We start from the raw sequence: 6,000 nt of genomic DNA, 5'->3' as shown, positions 1-6,000 counted from the left end.
TAGAAATGCTGATGATTTATGTGCATTTATTTTGTATCCTGCCACTTTGCTAAAGTTGTTGATTATTTCCACTAGCTTTTTAGTTGATTCTCTAGGATTTTTTAAGTAGACCATCATATCATCTGAAAAGAGTGATGGCTTGGTCTCCTCATTGCCTATTTTAATACCTTCAATTTCTTTTTCTTATCTAATTGCTACTGCTAGTGTTTCTAGTACAATGTTGAATAATAGAGGTGATAATGGGCATCCTTGTTTCACTCCTGATCTTATTGGGAAGGCTTCTAATTCATCCCCATTGCATATGATGCTTGTTGATGGTTTTCAATATATACTGTTTATTATTTTTAGGAAAGGTCCTTCTATTCCTATACTTTCTAGTGTTTTCAATAGGAATGAATGTTGTATTTTGTCAAAGGCTTTTTCAGTATCTATTGAGATAATCATGATTTTTGTTTGTTAGATTGTTGATATGGTTAATTATGTGGATGGTTTTCCTAATGTTGAACCATTCTTGCATTCCTGGTATAAATCCCACCTGATCATGATGGATAACCCTCATGATCACTTGCTGGAGTCTTTTTGCTAGTATTTTATTTAAGATTTTTTGCATCTATGTTCATTAGGGAGATAGGTCTATAGTTTTCTTTCTCTGTTTTTGGTCTGCCTGGCTTTGGAATCAGTACCATATTAGTGTCATAAAAGGAATTTGTTAGAATGCCTTCTTTGCTTATCATGTCAAATAATTTGTATAGTATTAGGATTAGTTGTTCTTTGGGTGTTTGATAGAATTCACTTGTGAATCCATCAGGCCTTGGTGATTTTTTCTTAGGGAGTTCTTTGATGGCTTGTTCAATTTCTTTTTCTGATATTGGATTATTTAAGTATTCTATTTCTTCTGCTGTTAATCTAGGCAGTTTATATTTTTGTAACTATTCATCCATATTACCTAGATTGCTATATTTATTATTTAATATAATAGCTTTTAATGATTGCCTTAATTTCCTCTTCATTAGAGGTAAGGTCTCCCTTTTCATCTTTGATACTGTGTTTTTTTTTAAATAAAACCCTTACCTTCCTTCTTGGAGTCAATACTGTGTATTGGCTCCAAAGCAGAAGAGTGGTAAGGGTAGACAATGGGGGTCAAATGACTTGCCCAGGGTCACACAGCTGGGAAGTGTCTGAGGTCAGAATCTTTGATATTGTTAATTTGGTTTTCTTCTCTCCTTTTTTTAAATTATGTTTACTAGTACTTTGTCTATTTTATCTGTTTTTTTTCAAAGTACCAGCTTCGATCTTATTTACTAATTCAATAGTTCTTTTATTTTCAATTTCATTAATTTCTCCTTTGATTTTTAGTATTTCCTTTTTTTTAAACCCTTACCTTCCATCTTGGAGTCAATACTGTGTATTGACTCCACAGTAGAAGAGTGGTAAGGGTAGGCAATGGGGGTCAAGTGACTTGCTCAGGGTCACACAGCTGGGAAGTGTCTGAGGTCAGAATCTTTGATACTATTAATTTGGTTTTCTTCTTTCCTTTTTAAAATTAGATTTACTAGTACTTTGTCTATTTTATCTGTTTTTTTTCAAAGTACCAGCTTTGATCTTATTTACTAATTCAATAGTTCTTTTACATTCAATTTTATTAATTTCTCCTTTGATTTTTAGTATTTCTAATTTTGTTTTCATCTTGGGTTTTTAATTTGTTCAGTTTCTAGTTTTTTAAGTTGCATGCCCAATTTATTGACCTCTGCCCTCCCTAATTTGTTAATATATGCACTCAATGATATCAATTTCCCCCTTAGTAGAGCTTTAGCCATATCCCATAGGTTTTGGTAAGAAGTCTCATTGTTGTCATTCTCTTCAATGAAATTATTAATGGTTTCTATGATTTGTTCTTTAATTAACTTTTTTTCAGTCATATTATTTAATTTCCAAATAGTTTTTGGTTTGCCTCTCCATGTATCCTTGCTAATAACTATTTTTATTGCATTATGATCTGATAAGGTTGCATTTATTATTTCTGCTTTTTTGCATTTGTTTGCCATGTTTCTATGGCCTAGTACATGGTCAATCTTTATGAATGTTCCATGTGCTGCTGAAAAGAAAGTGTATTCCTTTTTGTCCCCATTTATTTTTCTCCATATATCTATTAACTCTAATTTTTCTAAGATTTCATTTACCTCTCTTATCTCTTTCTTATTTATTTTTTGGTTTGATTTATCTAGATCTGATAGGGGAAGTTTCAGATCTCCTACTAGTATAGTTTTATTATCTATTTCCTCCTTGAGCTCTGCCAGTTTCTCTGTTAGAAATTTAGATGCTATAGCATTTGGTGCATATATGTTGAGTACTGCTATTTCTTCATTGTTTATACTGCTTTTTATCAGGATGTAATTACCTTCCCTATCTCTTTTAACCAGATCTATTTTTATTTTGGCTTTGTCAGAAATCATCATTGTAACTCCTGCCTTCTTTTTCTCAGTTGAAGCCCAATAGATTTTGATCCAGCCTTTTATTTTTACTCTATATATGTCTACATGTCTCATGTTTGTTTCTTATAAACAACATATGGTAGGATTTTGGTTTCTAATCCACTCTGCTATTTGCTTCCATTTTATGGGTTGAATTCACATTCAACGTTATAATTATCAACTGTGTATTCCCAGACATTTTGATTCCCTCTCCTTGTCCTGCCCTTTCTTCTTTCACTATTTCCTTCTATACCAGTGTTTTTGTTTTTAGTCAATTCCCCTAATCCCCTCCCTTATTGTACTTCATTTTCTCCCCCCTCCCTTCTTATTCCCCTCTTATTGTTCTTTAGAGTCTTTTTAAGCTACACCCCCCCCACCCCAACATTTCCCTCCCTAGTATTGCTTCCTTCCCCACCAGTCCATTTGTTACCCTTCTACTTTTCTATAGGACGGGGAATCAATTCTCTGCCCCAATGGATCTAATTGTTCTTCCCTCTTTAAGTTAATTTCATTGCATTTAAGAATTAAGTATTTCTTTTCTCCAACCTCTTTACCCTTCCATTGTATTGGTCTTCTGCCCTGTTCACCCCTTTTGCTTCTTTATGAAATACAAATGACTCTATTTTGTCTGTTTTACCATTTCTCTTAATATTATCTCCTTTTTTACCTCCATTTTTATATATATTTACACATATATATGTATACACACATATATCTTGACATTTCATCCTATACAGTTTGTCCCTGTTCCCTCTAAGTATACTTCTTCTAGCTACCCTGTTGATCATAACAATTTTTAAAAGTTATCAGTATCTTCTTTTCTTATAGGGATATAAGTCAATTGAACTTATTGGGTCCCTTAAAGTAAAGGTTTTTCCCCCCTCTCTCTTAATTGCTTTATGGTGATTCACTTGAATTCTGTGTTTGGGCAGCAAACTCTCTGTTTAAGTCTGTTTTTTTCTTCATGAATGCTTTGAAGTCTTCAATTTTGTTGAATGACCATACTTTCCCCTGAAAAAATATAGTCAGTTTTGCTGGATAGTTAATTCTTGGTTGTAGACCCAACTCTCTTGCTTTACAGACTATTATATTCCATGCCTTCCAGTCCTTCAATGTAGATGCAGCTAGATCCTGTGTTATCCTAACTGTGGTTCCCTGGTATCTGTATGACTTCTTCTTAACAGCTTATAATATTTTTTCCTAGGTCTGCTAGTTTTTGAATTTGGCTATAATATTCCTTGAAGTTGTCAGTTGAGGATTAAATGTAGGAGGTGATGTATAGATTCTTTCAATTTCCACTTTTCCCCCTTGTTTGAGAATGTCAGGACAGTTTTCTTTTATAATTTCCTGTAGAATGATGTTCAGGCTTTTTCTTTTGTCATGATGTTCCAGTAGACCAATAATTCTTAAATTGTCTCTTCCAGATCTGTTTTCCAGATCTGTGGTTGTGTCAATGAGGTGTTTCATGTTTTCCTCAAATTTTTCATTTTTTCAATTTTGTTTTATATATTCTTGCTGCCTTGGGAAGTCATTTGTATCTAGTTGTTGAATTCTAATTTTTAAAGACTGAATTTCATCCCTGGCTTTTTGGTCATCCTTCTCCTTCTGGTCTGATTTTCTTTGTAGATCATCTTTTACCTTCTTTGCTTCACTTTTCAGTTGGTCAATTTGGGCTTTTAAGACATTATTTTCTTGTTTTACATCATGCATTTCCTTTTCCTAATTGCCTTCAGCCTCTGTTGATTGTTTTCTGAGTTCTTGAATTATTTGAATTTTGAGTTCTTGAGTTAATTGAATTGTAAGTTCTTCCAAAGCCTGGGTCCATTTCACTGAAGTTTCTATCTTTTTTCTTGGTGTTCCTTTATCTTCTCCTGATCCATTTGCTCTTTGTTCAATTTCTGGATAGAAGCTGTTGATTGTGGTTTCTTTTTTTCTGTTGTTTACTCATATTTTTTCCTTCTTTCCTATAATTGGCTGTAATCTTGGTCCTTTGATCATTTTTTTATATGAGTGTTTGGGCTATTATGTCCTGAGAGGGGCTTCTTCTCTGTTTTGTCGATTAATTAGGGTAGTGGTGCCTGAGGCCAGATTTTCTCTAGCTGTTGGTAAAAGCTAAAGAAGTGAATTTGCCTACTTTCACTGTAGTCTGTGGGGTAGGTGTGTTGGAGCTTCCCTGCCCTCTGAAGACTTCTTGTCTGCTGTATTGATAGGATTAAGCCAGGTGGGGTTGATCTGCACAGCTCCAAGTGCCCTGAGGTAAAAATCTAGAGAGAAAGCGGGGAGCAGTGCAAGATGGAGCATATGTTCACCCTTTCTGGGTTTCTCCCCCAGTGGCCTCCCTGCTGTCTGATCAGAGCCTTGAGTTTGGCATAACTGTGCCAGAGAGGCACTCCCTCAGACTAGAGCCCCAGCCCACCCAGAGATTCCAGGATCAGCTGGAGACTCAGCACATTAGGTGGAGGAGGGGATCTGGGATCTTCCTCCTTTCAGGACAGTTCCAAGAATTCAGGCTTTTTTCTCTTTTTTCCATGTACCTTTTAAGTTGAGTTGAGCTGGAGGATCCCCCGGCTCTGCTCTGTTGTCAGATTTGGTTTTCTGTTCCCTCAGAGCCCTTTGTCTTTGATTGGTAAAGGGCTTTATGGAGGTCTAGAGCCTTGCTGCTTCTAAGCCATCATCTTCCCAGAATTCTATGGGATATTTTATAATTATCAGACACAGCCACTGTGTTTAGTTTTGCTGAATTGCCTTTTCTCTATTTTAAAAATTATTTGTTATAGGGAATGGCTCAAGAAGTAGGGTGGGGGATATATTTGGAAATCAATGTTATTTTAAGATAAAAATTATCAATAAAAACATTTTTAATAGAAGGATGGCAACAGATAAGTGGATCATTTCTCACATGCTGTCTGCATAAAGAAGTTCATCTCAAAGGCAGCTAGGTGGCTTAGCAGATAGAGAGCCAGGCAGAGAGACTGGAGGTCTTGGGTTCAAATGTGACCTTAGACACTTCCTAGTTGTGTGACTTTGGGCAAGTCATATAACCCCCATTGCTTAGCCCTTATAGATCTTTTGCCTTGGAAAAAACACACAGTATTGATTCTAAGATGGAAGGTAAGTTTTTTTTTTTTTTAAGTGTATGTCAGGCATACAGTTTGTGTTGTTTGGGGGAATACCTACTAGAACAGTTTGGTTATAGCATAAAGTATATGAGTAGGAGTAATATAAAATGTCTAGAAAGGTAGTTGAGAGGTTCTAAGAGGCATGGGGAGGCACTGAAGATTTTTGAGGAGGAGACATATGATCTGACTTGTGCCTTTGGAATATTTATTTGGTAGCTATATAGAGGATGGTTTGGAAAGGAGAGAGATTGGAAGTAGGGAGGCCACAAGGAGGCTGATACATTCGTCCAGATTAGAGGTAATAAAGTCTAATTAAGTAAAGTGATGGTTCCATGAGGGGAAAGAAAGGGATGAATTCAAGATATGCCGAGAAGTTAGAAATGACAAGACTTTGCAACTGATTTGGTAGA

This window comes from Gracilinanus agilis, chromosome 3, assembly GCF_016433145.1.
Source record: "Gracilinanus agilis isolate LMUSP501 chromosome 3, AgileGrace, whole genome shotgun sequence".
In the NCBI taxonomy this organism is placed as follows: Eukaryota; Metazoa; Chordata; class Mammalia; order Didelphimorphia; family Didelphidae; genus Gracilinanus; species Gracilinanus agilis.
This window is presented reverse-complemented; position numbering follows the sequence as displayed.